The 17,510-nt window shown below is 37.1% G+C and overlaps 1 long non-coding RNA gene across 1 annotated transcript; it reads right to left on the bottom strand.

The window, feature by feature from the left end:
* Positions 1-11,750: 11,750 nt before the first annotated feature.
* On the bottom strand, positions 11,751-13,911 carry LOC113308394. The gene is made up of 3 exons (XR_003339736.1): positions 13,789-13,911; positions 13,457-13,688; positions 11,751-11,765 (listed from the first exon to the last, which is right to left on the bottom strand). It is a non-coding gene; the product is annotated as an uncharacterized LOC113308394 (long non-coding RNA).
* Between the last annotated feature and the right edge of the window lie 3,599 nt (positions 13,912-17,510).

Here is a 17,510-nt window from a genome sequence, read left to right on the forward strand (position 1 = left end):
ATACCTGTCGATAGGCTTGCATTGGCCCTTGTGGTTTTATCTTGACTCTGCTAGTTCAACAACTTTGTCAAACCATTGAAATTCATTGCACTTTGGGTGATTCAAACACCTTAGAAACATTCTTCCATTTTCAGCATCATCATTTTTTGCAATCCAAAACCGGCGTGTCCCATCACAATTTCTACACTTTGAATAAATAAAAGGACAGTCCATGGCTAGATGAGAAGGTGACTTGCAAATTTGACACTTGCAATGATGACTCTGTAAGAGAAAATTATATTAGTTATGCGTCATAGTAGTGAAGATTATATTGTTAGTAATGTTTAATCTACTTACTTTGCAAATAGAGCGATGATGAATCTCCCATCCCCTGTGAAGCTTTAACCGTGCTTGCTTTCTTGAGAGAAGAATTTTTTTTAATTTGGTGGGTGGTTTGTGTATATTTTTCCTAAGGAATGGGGAGTATTATATAGAAATGAATCACCAACGGTCTTATTTTCAAAAAACTAGCCGTTTTTTTTTTAATCTCACAAACGCCGACGTAGTCGCTATTATAGATCCAATGTCGGTTCCCTGTAACGGCATTGATTATTTTTTTAAAACCATGCCGGTAATGGTTGCATATTTAGCCCAATCTCTGTAAAGAAATTCCCTTGTGCCGGCATGATCAGTCTATGGCAACACTGTACCGGTACTTGGTGCCGACATCTTATATCACAATTACTACAATGCCGGTTTTGGTGATTTTCAAAAAAATAGTCGTTGAGGTTTTTCGCTATATAAAGTAAGCTAATACTTGGACCCAAAAGTCCTAAACTGGTGTGTTCTTATATATCTTATTGAGTCTCTTAACTTAGAAACCCTAAACCCTAAAATAATTACTATAAATCTTAGTATAGTACCTAATCCCATATACAACAAATGTCATCGTTCGACTCGGAGGAAGATTTAACAATCACCCAAGAATGGTACGCCGAAACTCGTCCTTCAACTATATATAACAACACGCGGGATTCCATGTGGTTGCAGATTTTTAACAAATTTATTCACGATTACGGTAACCCGAAAGGAAGAACTGCCAAACAAATCGAGGAACGACACGACATCATCCTAAATGCGGTGGTTGAGTATCTAAAAATGAAACACCGAATCAATCACGCTACCCGCAATAAATTGTCCCCTCAACAACTCGTAAGTATCTTTATGATTAATTCGACATAATCTACTCGTTTGCAAATTTTATGTAACAAACAAAGTTTGTGTGTTTTTTTTGTAGAATCAAGCCGTGAAAACGCGTTACTTACAAGAAAAGGGGGAAACATTCATGTTTGAAGCCAACGTAAACCATATTGTAACCGAAGTCACGGAGTACCACCAGCTGGGTGAATCGAGACGGATTCTTCTTAAGAAGATTGATAGTTTAGTGGTGTTTGCTTAGGTTTTTAGGGCATTTGGTTAGGTATTTCGTAAAGTTTTGTGGATAAATCTCTATGTAAACCCTCACGAGACTATAACTCGTCCACTAGGATCTCCTAGGGGTTTAAAGGCTTGATGCACGTGTTAAGTGCATTCGTTGTTCCGTCGACAAGGATTACATTTGAAATAAATTAAATTTCCAGCATATTATGTTTACATAATTCCATGCCGGTATCCTGTACCGGCGTAGATCTTATATATTTATTACACGTCGGTATATAGTGTCAAAAATTATATGGTTCCTGTGTATAATAAACCATGTACCGGCATTGATGTTATAGATGACACAATGCCGGCTCCATTTTCCGGCGGTTCGTTTATCCTTACTACTATGCCGGCAAATTCAAAATTCAAATTTTTGCAAGTACAACTACATTGATTGAGTACAATAACGACCATATTTGGGACCATCCTATAAATACACTTTCTCTCCCTACAAAAAACACACACCTGGTTCCATATACTCTCCAAAGCTGATATCATTATATAATATTTCTAACTATCCCAATACCTCAACATACAAAGCAATGGCATCCTTTGATTCAAATGAAGATTTGGCGATCACCAAAGCTCGGTACGCGGAAACTCGAGCTAGGAGGCAGTCCTCCGTAAGGGTGGATCCCGTAAGCTTGTCCGAGGTTTTCCCCACGATGTTGAACAACGACATATTGTACTTGTTTGTCTTGTAGGTACAATCCGTCAAAAGAACACCACAACATGTATTTGCCAATTGTGAAAGCAAACGATGCGAAATGAATATTTGAAGGGGCTTCTCGTCCGGCCCTCTTTTAATGATATGCGTGTAGTTGTAATCCCAAGCTATCTTCTCAAATTCTTGCATGACGGACCTCCCTTACCATTCCACCCTTCTAATAGTTTCTTCTGCACTATAAATTGTACGTAGAGAAGACACGTTAGACACATCCTTTTCCTTGAAGCCTCTGAGAATTTGTATCGGTTTGATAAGTGCTTTGGTAAATCTCTTTACATCCTCGAACTCATGAGGTTTTATCTTTGCAACTAGGGAGTAACCAACAAAATCATTCGGATCCCGGTGGTTATGACAGCCACCCAAAACCTCACAATCCCAATTGTTCATGTCATTTAAACGGAATACAAGCTTAAACGGGAAATTATTCTTCCTCATACGAGTCTTGTATACCCTATTAGTCTTCTTTTGATATACATAATCCTTTCTCTTGTGGCTATTCTTCTCCTTGTATTTCCCACTTCTCTCGCAAGCCATTTCAAAACGCCTCTTTGAACCTTCGGTATTCCTCACCAACACACACATGTTCTTAAGACCGTATCTTTAACCCAGGCGATTGCTTCATTTCGATCTATTATTCCCTACATAAGATCAATTTCACGTTCATTAGAAGGTTTATTACTAGCAATCCATTAGTGAAGTTCAAGATACTAGGTGAAAAGTATTCTTTGGTAACATACCAGAGGTATTTTATAGCATTCCGACGTATCCCGATGAAGCGTCTTTGCATTTGTTGGATCAATATATGCCACCACCTAAATATCGAATGAATATTAGTTCCAAACGAAATTAAAACACTATGCCGGAAACCCGTACCGGCATGCTCGACCAATGTTCCGGCATAGTCGAACTTAACCAAAACTGAAGACCAAATTTGAAACATATTTTGGCATAAAAAATTTATTAGACAGCAACGCCGGAAGCCAAGGTGTCGGCATTCTCATAATTTATTGTCCCAAGCCGGTACACGCTTCCGGTATTAAAAATAATTGATATGTAATGCCGGTATTTAGCTTTGGAAAACATTTATTCCTGTATGTTTTTTGGTAGGTACCGGCATTGTAAAATTGAAACTTAACAACGCCAGTTGCGCTGCCGGCATTCTCGATATTGATGGTACCACGCCGGTACGGAGTTCCGGCGTTGATGTTTATTAATTTCCCATGCCGGTATTTGGTTTTAGATGGAAATGTTTCCTGTATGTTTTTCATGCAGTTCCGGCATAAAAACCTATCAATGAAACCATGCCGATTGAATATTCAGTAGTATATTCCTTGGTAGGTAAAAAAAGTTAACTGCGTACCGGCATAGTTTTTTGGTAGAATACTATGCCAGATCAATATTCAAAATGGGGGATATCGCTCTACCGGCATGGTCGTAGTATGAATACCATGCCGTTATTGAGTCTGCCGCATGGTATTCATACCATTTCTGTGCCGGCGCCTAGGTTTTACAGTTGAAAAAATGGCGGGTTTAAAGAAAAAAATCGATTTTTCAACCTCCTAGCAGCTTTACCTGTGTATTGGGGATACTTGCATGTTGTGCAAGTTTACTTTCTTGTGTAGCTTCTTCGAAAAACTCTCCATACTCGTCAAAATCATCATTCAAGGGTGTTGGCTCAACAAAGAGCTGCAATTGAGAGTTGTTGTCGTTAGCTCCTTGTTGTAGTTGAGCTAAAGATTCATCAAAATCATCTTCCATTTTCACAAAAAAATTTCCACTCAAAAATATTTTTCCCTCCTTCTACTCTCATCTCACTCACCCAAATTGAACTAAAACACAGACTAATCATTTATCAAAAAAAATCTTATGATTTTACTAATTATTATTAATCACTAATCATGATTAGTGAGGGGTAGATTAGGTAATACGTAAAATTCTTAGATAATGGGGGACCCCGAATTGATATCTGGATCCAGTTTTTGTCATTTTCTTATATCCCCAATTGTTTTTTTTTATCCCCAATTTCGCATTCTTTTTTTAAGGTGGCAGTTTCTTCTTTTCTCTTTCCTTTTAAGATATTCACTTTCATTATGGTTACCTTCTTTTTCTCGGTGTTCTATTTCTTCCGGATATGCTTTCTTCTTCTTTTTTTCACAGTAAAAACCCTTTTTATTTCTCCCTGTTTTATTTATTTTTTTTTTTTTCACTGTAAAACCCCTTTTTATTTCTCCCTGTTTTATTTTCTATTTCCTTGTCTCTTCTTTTTCACAGTAAAACATTCCAACGTTGGACCTCGCTAATGGTCCGCGAATAATAAGTTCATAGCAACCTTTATGTGTTTGCTATAGAATTGCTTTGTAGCCTGTTTTGCTCCATTGGAGTAACTACTACGAATTCTACTAATCATATGGAGAAAATAATAGCTTGCTATCTGGATTGTTAGTTATCACTTATCATCATCATGGTTCATTGACTAAAGTCTAAAATAGCAAGATCAAAGAATAGCTCCCTGTATGTTACCCTACCAAGATAGGTAGAGCAAGGTACAGTACTTTATAAGCACGACAATGGTGGTGGCAGGGCTAATTGTAATGGAATATCCAAAAGATGCAATACCAATGTCTTTGTGGACATTACTTCCATTTTTTGCTTGGGTAGCCTCGTGAAGAATTAAATTGATGAATTTTTGAAATTTAATTAAAGTGACCAAAATTTTATTTTTCACCTTGTATATGGATGACAGGTTGATTTTTCACATCATATATTTGGACGATATGTTGATTTTCACATCATATATTTGGATAATTTGGGCTTTCACTTTATTATATATATGGACTAGGTATCACCCTGGCCTACGGCCGGGGCTCAACTTTTTCCGATTTTTTTTTGTCGTTTGGTCGGCTGGTGAGTGTTCTCCCATAAAATGTTATTCATTAGCAAAACTGATTAATCAGTACTATCAAATATCAAGCCTATAAGTTAGATGGGTCCTACGACCCAGTGTTTTGTGGGTCGGGTCAAATTAGCAGCCTCTCAAGGGTGTCCTAGTGTTTTGTTGGTCGGGTCAAATTAGTCGGGGCTTACAACCCCGGCTATGACCTCTCAAGGGTGTCCTAGTATTTTAGGAAAGAGTTTTCACCGCTGAAGAGTAATTTTAGGAAAGAGTAATTATTGGAATAAATTTTTCTATCTCAACTGTTTTAGATTTTCTTAAAATGAATCATTAATTTCCTAATATGGTAAAAGGCTATTTGTGTAATCAACTATAAAAATAATCAGTTACGGGTTTCTACTAGATTACCGCGCAAGGTGGGGGCCGACCAAAGATTCCATCAAATTTTTTAATTTTACTGAATTCTTTTACTTTACAACGTAAAATCTGAATAGGAACACATATATGCTTTAGTAATTGTTCTTGTTTTACATCACATTTTTTGTACACCACACTTTTCCAACTTTTTGGTTTAATTTCAAGCAATTGAAGGTAAAATTGATCGAATTCATCCGGTTTGATGGAGAAGAAATATAAAAGGGGACCCAAAATCATTGATTATCAAACCAATTTTGGAAAAGGACGATACATTTTGATACATTTTGGTCGAATTGAATGAAATTGTATAAAAATATGGCAAATTAGATTAGGCCATGATTTTTTCAAGGATTTTAGGTCGAAATAATTAACAACCAAGTTGCATTTTGATCGATTTGATGGTGCTTATTAGTAGTTGGGTATTATAACTCTTCTGTTATCAAATCAATTTTGGAAAAAAACTATTAATTCATGTTCAATTGAATCAATCAAAAATGCAAAAAAGGCGTTGCATCCAATTGCATTTTTGGCCTCCATTGTGATCACATAGAAGAACTCCCTTCGGTCGTCCAAATATATGTAATCTTATTGATGGGTTTCTAATAAAAAAAAAACAGGATTGGGCTAGAAATAATTTTCCCCAAAAAGAAAGGTATTGTACTAACATATCTTAGGTATTGTTCTGCCTCTGATGAATCGGTGCACTGTTAGAGTGATATATAATCTCTCTGATTCGAATCTCTCAATTTCTTTGATTATCTTTAAATCGCATGATTGAAGAGTAGAAATACCACCAGATCTAACAACGGAAAGAGTGTATTTGGACGAAGTTTTAGGGTTGATGGCCATGGTAAGCTGAGTTCCCGACGTAAGGAAGGACTCTACAATACATGTAAGAAAACAAGTCAACAACACTTCTGTAACAACCAAGAATCTGTCCGGCCGCTGCCAGGAGTAATCTGTGCCCAAGATGATCTGTTTGTTTTCCTTGAAGTTGTTTCCTCATAACATAAGCATCTTCCCCATTTTCATAATAATTAACTACACTCTCATAATTATATCCTCATTTTTCAGTATATAGATTGATTGCAGCTTGATTACTTGTACGAACATGAAGAGACACATATTCAGTTCCATATTCTTGCACCAACGCGTTATGAGCAACATCCATGAGCTTCTTCGCAATCCCTAGTTGACGATAAGTAGGAAGAACACCTAAATTTGCCATATAACCATGAGTTTCAGTACCTTCTCATTCCACGTGAGCAAAAGCAAATCCAACAATACCACCATTGCCACGGTCTTCTGCAACATAAGCAAGTCGTGGCCAAGAAACTATATATTCTTCATAAAGATAATAATCCCATGGGTCTTCCTCTGGAAAAGAAAGCAAGAAGCAAACTTGAATCACTGGTATATCTAACATTGTTGCTTGTCTAATATCAGCCATATCAATTGGATCGAAGAGATTAAGAATATTGATGAAAGAAGAATAAAACAAAAGGTAGAAGAGGCAAGGAAAACGCGTCTTGCTTTTGTCAAAATTTTGAGAAGTTGTGGCCTGAATGGTTTTAGTCCTAGTAAATCCTCAGGTAGTGAATGAGAAGATAGAGAAATACAGGAAGATTTTACTCGTATATATAGATGGACAGATTCCTTGATTAACAAGAAAGACTTTCTGAATAATGATTTTCCTTAATAGAAGCGAACTAGGAAAAAAACGTTAATTATGGGGATTTCTAAATAATGATCTTTAGGGCGGTGTACTGACTGTACTTTGTTAACCTTCTTTCACACTTGGTCAAACAAAAGGTCTAGGTTGTCCTAGCCATTTAAGATTATCATTTTGGGGGCTACTATCTCAAATCCTATGGTAAAATAGTTCAACACAAACTCAAATCCTATGATCAAAAATAGATATTTTTGCTTTACACACTGGACTTGACTCGGCCACTCACAGAATGCAAGCACATCTTGCCTAATGGCTAATGCTTGTATGTCATCTGGTGGTGCATTTTTTTTTTGACCCGTTCTCTATACAATTTGCGTCATGAGGATGCCAGTGCAGGGACAGGCATGACTCCTGGTGGATAAGCAGATGTGTATCCTGCTGCTCACTTAGGTGGGCTCTTCTGTTGTAGCACCAAGGCATTTGCATTAACAAACTGAGAGACTAGAGAAAATGGTTAGGTAATCTCTCAAATTTTGAGAATTCACTGCAAAATAAGTCTAGATTGTTTGACCCTAGGATATGCTCGGGTTGGCTGATGGTATGTTTTTACTGTTTAGATGTCACTGCAATCACCAGGCAAGACTCACCAGTGGGATAAGCAGAGTGTATCTTGCTGCTTGCTGAGGTTAAAGCTCCAAGTTTCATACAACATACAAGTTACAAGGCATTTCCACTTGGTGGTCTCAAATAAGTATTGGATGGGCGCTGCATTACTTGCTAGCTTGCAGTACTACTAAAACAATATGGTTTACACTTAAAAAGCTATGTTTATCCTGACTAGGCAAGACATATAAACCGAAACAAGAGTGGTGTTAAAATAAATTGAGACTAGTTAGGTAATCTAACAAAAAGAATTGAATTTTAAAGAACAAAACAGAATACAAATTAACTTGATCAACAAGATGTCGTTATAAAAATAAATAATTTAACACAATGCATTAATAACATATTTTAACAAATTGAAACTAACTCAGATGGGTAATCTAAAAAACAAATTGAGTCTTAGAGAATAAACTAATTTGAACAACCAACAATGGTGGATCTCATTATATATAATAAAAGTTATTTTACATATTATAATACTTTCACGAATTAATCATGTGGTGTTACTGCATTTCATACTTCACTTTTCATTTCCCTGCTTAATTTCTTCATTGCAGAGGACTGCAAAATGCCAAGATGAACGACAAAAATCCCCCAGCTTGATTCCTGTAAAAGTGGATAATTTGAGATTTATGAGAGGAAAAATGATAGTGCGATTATAAATTGTCGTTAAGCATATGTCATCGACAGGAATCATTCATATATGAAAGAGAGAGAGTTGCTGTTTGTTTAGGGTTCAGGGTTTGATTTCTTCTTTCCTTTGTTTCTCTCCACGGACGAGGGAGGGGTAGGGAGGCACAGACTGGATCTACTATACTTATAAGTGTTAGAACCTGCAAGTTATAAGCCCGTTTTGATTAGGGTTTACTCACAACCCTTGATTTCAGTTTTATTACTTCATCTATCGGGTCATCTGTGCACTTGACTGACCAGAATGGCAGACCTACATATATTTGTTATAAACGGCTGTGATATGGTGTTGATACACCTGTAAGATTTTATAGGGTCGGATATTTCTGTAAGGTCTGTCATCTGAATGTAAATCTTGGATATTTTGATTCAAAAAGATGATATAAAAATAAGCACGCTAGTCGCTAGAACACTTTCGCGGCATCAATGCCATATTAAGGGTGAGTCGGATGAACACCTAAACATGAAATATAATCCCGACACACAATATATCCAAAAATAGAGCATCATATAAAGTCTTTTGTGACATAAATAAGTTGAGGCAGTGAGAGTATAGAATGAAATTGAAAAGAGAAAATGTGATTTGGTCTTCCTCTGTTACAAAGCAAGCCACATGCTTTAATCCATGGTATATTGGCAAGTCTTACGTTTTTGATGCAAACCATATGATTGATTCGAACAGATTTAGTTTCCTGGAGACAGGGCTTGTATGTTGTTCCACATCTCTCATATATATCAATACACACCAGAAGTCAAATTTGACAAGAATGGTTAAACATAATGACATTCCTAAATAGAAACCAACCTAAACACAGCTTCGGTCTTAGAGGAGGTTCGACGTGTGGTCAGACCCAATTCCTAAAAGGAAACCGAAATGTATAAGCGTCACCAACTGAAATGATGAAGGCATAGTATTTTTTCACCCAGTGCGGCTTTCCATTTGCGTTGTGACTGTTCTCACTACTAATTAGACTAGATTTCTCAAACTTGGTTCACCAATTCAATCTACAACTACAAATACAATGCATAAATGCCTCTTTCTTTGAACCATATTTTGTATTTGGTAAAGCTCGGCTTCGCCTCGCCCCAGTCCCCATTTGATTTGGTAAACCTCAGCTTCGCCTCGCCCAGTCCCGATAAGATTTGGTAAAGCTCGGCTTCGCCTCGCCCCAGTCCCGATATGATTTGGTAAAGTTCGGCTTCGCCTCGTCCTAATTGGTGAACCAAATTTGAGAAGTTGCCCGGGCGTAGCACCTAGTGCTGCTCCAATAGAAAAAGTGATCAAACTCAAGTCAAAAAAGTGTTCAAACTCAAGTCTTTTCTAGGAGATGTTATACTAACTTCTCCTAGATTTTGTGCCCGTGCTACGCACCGAGCATTTTTTTTCTTTTGAATCATATTTTTTTTTGTTTGGTGTCATGTGGCTTCGTCTCTCCATATCGTGCATTTTTTATTTGGCGTGGCTCGGCTTCGCCTCGCCCCGACCCAGTGCATATTTAAGATTTTTGATTTCGTGTGGCTCGGCTTCGCCTCGGCTTTGCCTCACCTCGTCCCGGTGCATGCATAAGATTTTTTATTTGGTGTGGCTCGGCTTCGCCTCACCCCGTCCTAATACATGCTTAGGATATATGATTTGGTGTGGTTCGGATTCGCCTCGCCTCTTTAACAATATTTTTTATTTAGTGTTGTGTGGGGCGGTTAGGATTTTTGACTTGGACCCCCGTCGTCTTTGGGCATCTTAATCTCTTCCAATTTGGTAGTAGATTTTTTCTTTTCCAATTGTTTCTCTCTTGATCTTAACTGTTGTATTAGTAGGTGAAAGGCCTGTGATGCACATTCCTCTGTTGGCTTTTTGGAATCTCTTGGAGCATTTACTCCTTTGATCCCAATATCTCATATTCGCCCCTCATTTCAAGTTTCCTCTCCAGGTATCTTTTAACCCACAAGGCCACAACTGTTAATGCCCCTTTCCGCACAAAAGCCTGAAATATAGATTTGCTACTGGAGTACGAACGCGACGTAATGGAAAAAAGAAATGCAATTTTAAGATGCCAAAAATTAATGGGACTGCACTATAACTGCCACAGGCGTTTGATACGGACGTTTCCGTGTATCAAATGCCCTGTACTCTATCATTGTCTTCCGGGTTCCATCCTGACAATGATGTTGAACTCTTCTTCCGGGCTCCATCCTGGGAATGATGTTGAACTCTTCAGTGTTTTAGATGTATTCGGTGTATCCTAAACAGTCCTAAGCATCTGCACCCTTTTCTAAATCCCAAAAATGACCACCACGCATGTATTTAGACCGCAGCAACTGAACCCAAAGGGAATCCTTCTCAAATAAGAACCTCCAGGCTAATTTAGCAACCATGTATTTATTCAAGTGTTTAAGAGACCTAATGAGAAAGCACGGTACTTCCGTGAATAATGTTCCCGCAAGAGTAACAAAAAATCCTTTATTAGTATATATAAACATATCTACATTGTTGTATCATTATTACAACTTCGTGAATGTTGTGCTAAGACTTAAAATCAGTGCTTTCTGTTTAGCCTAGGAACACATCTCTTTCAGGCTTTCAGTCTAACTTAGGAACAAATATCTTTCTGTTTAACTTAGACAAATGCGTTGTTCAATCAACAAAAATATATCAAACAATTCATATAGGCTTCAGGATTTCAAATCATGGTCTTTTTAGGAATATTTGGTGAACTCTATATCTACATCTATAAACCGATAACCAGAGTAGACACAGAAGTGGTTAAGGTTTGTCTTCAACTGTTCATTCAGATTCATTCAGACAACTGTTTACATTCTAAATCTAAAAAACAATTAGGCTTTATATTAAAAATACAGATCAATTAAGGGTGCACAGGAACCGAGATGGACCGAGGAACCGTCCCGGAACCGGCGGAACCGAGCCGATTTTTGTCCCGAACCGAGGAACGGGGTACAGGTACCGGTCCAGAAAATAGGAATCGAGGCTGATGAGGTACATGTACACGGTCCTGTATAAGTCCCGTACCGTCCGGACCGAAAGAACCGACCATTCGTAGCCATTAGATTTAGGGGTACTGAACAAATATAGCCGTTAGATTAGGGGGGTATATATAGTACCTTAACGATAGGGTTTCTCTCTTTCTCATTTTCGTTTTCCTTTTCCGTCTTCGAGTTCGACTCTTCCCTCTGAGAGACTGATATAGAGAGAGAACTGAGTTCTTGAGTCTCTAATTCTCTGAATTCTGAAAGTGAACTCCATTAATAAGTGAACACGGAACACCGAACAACACCTCTCGATCCAAAAGAAGAAGGAGAAAAAGTCAGTGATTTCAATGATTTGATTTGTGTAAGTTTTTTATTTTTTTTCTTTTTTTCTTCTCCAATTTTAATCCTAGGACTATGGATTTCTATATGAAGTCGAGTTCTGGATGATCCTAGGACTTTTGATTAATTTAATTTTGGGTTTCAATTTCACAGGGTAAGTTATCAATCACGCCAGGGAGAAGACGAAGGGAAAGGATTCAAGGAAGAAGCTGAAGGAAACCCATTAAGGTACTTTGTATTTCTTTAGGCTTTTTATAATTTTTTTAATTAATACTGTTTGAGTGTTCTTTTAACTTCTTTTAGATCTTTGGAGCTAATCAATTTTGTTGTTTTCAGTTTTTAATTTTATGATGTTTTGAGTTTTTAATTTTATGATGGTTGAAATGTTTCTCATATTTGTCCGTGTAAAAAGTTACACAACTTTCATTCTTTCACATTAACATGCATATATAGTGCTTCCTACTTAATCTAGCAGCTTGCTTGTGTAATGTGTGTGTGATAGTAATTATGGGCTATGCCATTTACTTCATAAGTTGTTCGATGAACCAAATGTGTCTAAATTTTATCTCAATGCTCCTTGAATTGCTATGCTGCATACTCAATTTTGAGTAATTTTTGCTGTATCTTTTTGTTATCATTAAGAGCTATTGTTATCATTAGGTGAGTAGTTGATATCACTCACCAGCTTATTTATTAAGCTTTTTTTGGAGCGGGGTTATCTGTACTTACACTTGCGTGTGATTGAATTGTGATCAATGATTTTAAAAGTCTTTTCTCTTGTCAGTGATGGAAATATGGCGCCATTTCATTCGGTGAAATGTTGAAGAAGCCACTTGCAATTATTGTGGAAGGACTTATAGGACTAACATGTTCAGAAATGGAACTTCTGCCTTGTGGAAGCACTTTAAAAGATGCCCCAGCAATCCTAATCATAACAGAGCTCACATAAATAGTCTAATAGTTACTAACTGCTATTATTTGTTTTTGCAGCGTTACTTGGTCCTATCAACACTGATAACACCACATGTGCTGCTGACATGGATTAGAAGATCATGATTCAAGACTACTGCAGCACTAGCTGCACTGCTAGTTGTTCTTTTTTTCAGATTTTCTCATTTTCAAGACTTAGACTAAGTCACTTAGTGTATGTGTCTGTGGCTACTGCCTACTGCTACTTATTTTTTCAGATTTTCAAGACATTGTTTGTTTGGTTTGCTACTTATTAGTTGTTGCATTGAATGAGAATTGAGATATTAGTAATACTTAATATATTGAAAAACAGGTACTTAGATTGTCAGAGAAAAAGACATATTTCTGTCTGGAAAAGTACCGACGGGTACCTGGTACCGTACTTGGTACCGAATGGTACCAGAACCGAGGTACAAGGTACAGGTACCGGTCCAAAATTTTGAAACCGAGAGTAGGGAGGTACAGGTACTCGGTCTCGTCAAGAACCGAGCCGAACCGTACCGTGTGCACCCTTAAGATCAATAGATAACCAACGCAAATTTCAAGAAGAAAATCTATTCACGGCTCAATTTGTAGATAAAGATGAAAGAACCAATCCTTCTAAAGCTAATAGAAATAAAGTATCAAAATATCAATTTACCTGCCAATTTCGACAGCATAATCACCACGGATGGTACCAGGAGTAGAGGCTGCTGGGTTGGTGGCTCCGATGATATTACGGCAAGTAGAAACAACACTCTTTCCCTCTCAAACCATAGCAACAACAGGGCCAGAAATAATGTAATCAACCAATCCACTGAAGAATGGCTTTGAGGAGAGATCCTCGTAATGCTTCTCAGCAAAAGCACGTTCAACACTAATAAGCTTCAATCCTATTAAAACAAACATACATGCATATAAATCAATAATAAATTCTACAGTAAATATTTGATATTCACAACAATAAGATATGCTTAGATGATTTGTTCATACCCTTCAAGGAGAAACCTTTCTTCTCAAATCTGCAGATGATTTCACCAAAAATCAAAGTAAAAAAAGAAAACCACTGATAAACAAAAAAACAAAAAAAAACCCCAAAAACTCAAGAGATTAGATTTGGTGATAAGAAACTAACCAATCCTCTTTGTACACCATCGGGCTTGATCATGATAAAGGCTTGATCATTATAAACCCATCTAATTATACAGAGTTAATTAAAGAAACCCTAAATCACCTGGTTTTGTGATTCTTCATCGGAATGGTACCCTAACTTCAATTTATAACAGCAACGGGTTTTTCTTCTTTCTTCTCTCGTCGAAGATGTAGAGACGATTTTTGGGTACGGCTTGAGAGATTTGGATCGCGATAAGGTTTTTCTTCTTTGGCTTTTCTATGTTTTCGTTTTCGATTTTTTTTTCACGGATATATATAAATAAAAAAATTCTTTTATTTTGTGAGAAAAAAGCCTTGTTTTTCTCTCCTTTTAAGGAAAAGTGAAAATGAGCAATTCTGTTTGAGGGTGAGGATCACCGTTAAACGTGGAGCTTAAGGAGCTTAGGATTTTAAAGGTATTAGACGTCACAAGCTAACATTTATTTCGTCAATAAGTTGTTATGGCTTGCATCAGAAAAACGATTTGGAATACACTTGAAAGGCTATGTTTGTACTGAGCCTGCTGGCATACAAATTTGAACAAAAGGTAGATCTCATTACAAAATATAAAATAAATAATTTTTAGGGTGAAAAACATATATGGGCCTGTTTTTTTTCAAGGTGACAACCATAGGCTCGTTTTTTCGAAAGTTACAAATCTAGTCCGATTTTGACCGTTTTGTTGAAAAAAAGACTAACGGTGGTTATCCACCTTTTTGGCACCGTTAGTGCGAAATAAAAATACTTTTAAGCGCTCAAATCATTGAGTCTCTTGTTAACTCATTGAGTTTTTTGTTAACTCGGTTAAGTTTGTACACATCACCATGTGTACATTTCAGTATTTCACCATCTGAATCAGTAACCCGACTCACTGTATCAACTCGGCTGAACTGGCTTTCAGCCAAGTTCTAACCGTTTTCTGGTCATTTCGGGGTCATAAATCTACTTGAAATTTCATCTCAAGTCGTCTCTTGTACTGTAATCACCACCATTTCCCTGTCTATTTTCAGCATACCTTGAGTGCAATTCCAACACTCACCAGTTCATGGCCAAACTGTACTCTGATACATCTTTACTTCCTCATCATCTATACACGAACACGAACCAATTGCAGCAACCAATATCTCAACGCAATAACATAATCATTTCCTCTGCAATTCACCAGCATCATCCATGACTCCTTGCTTCTGTAATAAGCAACTAAGCACTTGAACATCAGCAAAAACTCCTAGACCACCACAACTTAAACTTCTCATCAGTACCAACTTCAATTATTTGTCTCCTTTCTTGTAACAATGACACTGACTACCACCATCAACTCCAACTCTCTAACATCAGCTTCATGTTCTCAACTGCAAAACAACATCTCCTCTTGAACCCTGGTAAACAATCAGTACATTTCCAACTCTAACAGATCCCTTCATCTCCAACTGCAGCCGTATTTTCATATTCAAAACCACTCTGCAACAATACTACCACTGCACCCTTTCTTTTCATTCTCTTCTCACCCCTGCAATCCCAGCTGCAAACAACCAGAACTCATTTCCTTCTTGATTCTTTTGTTAAACACTGACAGCAGTAACAACACCAGTTGAACTGCACATGCAATTGCTTACCACTGTCAAGCTCCTAACCATACATCTATTCATTCAAGTCAATCTGCAATTTCACCTACACAACACCCACCAGATTCCTGCAACCTCAAAACCCCTCTTTGAACAGCATACAACAAACCCTTAAATACATCTCAGATGGCATCTTATTATTCATAGCAATTCACAGCAGAATCATCATCTTTGTCTCAGCGCCATCAGTTCTTTCATCGGTATCACAGTAGCACCAACATTATTTCAAATCCCTGTAATCCCAAATCCCTTCATCACCTTAATCAATTGACAGTGACCACCAGAACCAATTTCTCCGATCTGTTCATCGCCATCACCAATTCTTCTTGATTCAATCCTATCTTCTAATATCTCGAATTCCATCCTGTAGCAGCAAAATTTCAATTCTCAGCTATCACCAACAACTCCATTGCAATTGAATTAATTTCTTTATTGCCTCGATATGATTCAGAAACAACCGTCCCGTAATTCCACATAACTCTCAGACATCTCTAGAAATCTTAACCCTGATTTATCACCTCAATCGAAAACCATAACAATCCTAATTATTCTTCATCATGATTTGTAATGACACCATCTCATTAACATCTATACTGATTCTTCAACTTATTCTACTTATTCTCTCAATCAAAACTCACCAATACCCAGCAGAAGAAGAGGGGAAATGAAAGAGAAGAAGAAAACGATTATTCTCGATCGGATTTTTTTTTTTTTTTTTTTTTTTTTTTTTTTTTTTTTTTTTTTTTTTTTTTTTTGTGAAAGAACATTCTCGATCGGGTTTGGTGATAAAACGAACAGGACTAAGGCGCCCAGACGTTGGATCTCATAAAGATTTGCTCGAACAAACTAATATAAGTCGTTGATTGTTTCTGGGATTACAACTATACGCAAATCAAACACCAAGATGGTTACACGTGTATATAGGGTAAAAAGGTAATGTGTCCATCATTATCTCATCTGGTTTGAGGAGAAATTGACCTTCTTGACCGAGAAATTAACAAAAGTAACGGATTTGGATGGAAACATTGATGGAGGCCTAGATTTGCAAATTTGAAAAAAAAGACCTATGGTTGTATATCGGGTTGAATATCATGCCTACATCTTTTTATAATCCTAATTTTTACATCCAGCCTTATAGTCTCCTTAGTTTGATTTGTTATTTTTTCTTCGATTTCATCTACAAGAGATCTGAGGAACTCCGTGCTCTAAATGAACTTCATCCCATTTTTTGGTGCCCTCCTCTGGCAGACATGCAGCTGGAAACTTACTTCGTTCAGGGTTTGCCAGTTGTTGAAGTGAAGTAGACATGTTGAAAATACCAAGAGTTTTTCTGATGATAAGGAAAACCCAGGATACATGATTTGAAATATTTGAGAGGAATCATAGTGCGAATAGGATTTGTTATTGATGATGCTATTGAAGAAGCAATTGCCATGATAATTTTGTTGTCATTGAAAACCAATCAATCATGAAATGAGTTGGTTGGAGCTGATTAGGGTTATGGTTTGATTTCTTTCTTCTCTTATTTCTCTACAAAGAGAGGTCGGCGCAAATTGGATCTACTCTATTTAGAAGAGAACCACCCTATTTTATAAGGGTTAGATTCTGCCCGTATATTTTAGGGTTAACTTGTTATCCTTTGATATTCAATTTTATTATTTCATCCCACGGCTGATCCTTGTGTTTGACTCACCGCAAGTACTTACTTATAAATATGTTATGTTGTGGTATGATTGCGTAAGGTGCCATTTGAGTGTACACCTTGGACATTTCGCTACAGCCCAAAGGCATCGCACCAACGCGAAAGTGAATTTAATGAAATCATTTCCTTGATCAAACCCTTGGAGACTGAAATTTTGATAACCCAACACCTCGGAATAATTCTCTGATTGACGATGAATCATAAGCCATTTTATTCACAAGGAAATCCATTACAGC

Source organism: Papaver somniferum, chromosome 9 (genome assembly GCF_003573695.1).
Source record: "Papaver somniferum cultivar HN1 chromosome 9, ASM357369v1, whole genome shotgun sequence".
NCBI lineage: Eukaryota > Viridiplantae > Streptophyta > Magnoliopsida > Ranunculales > Papaveraceae > Papaver > Papaver somniferum.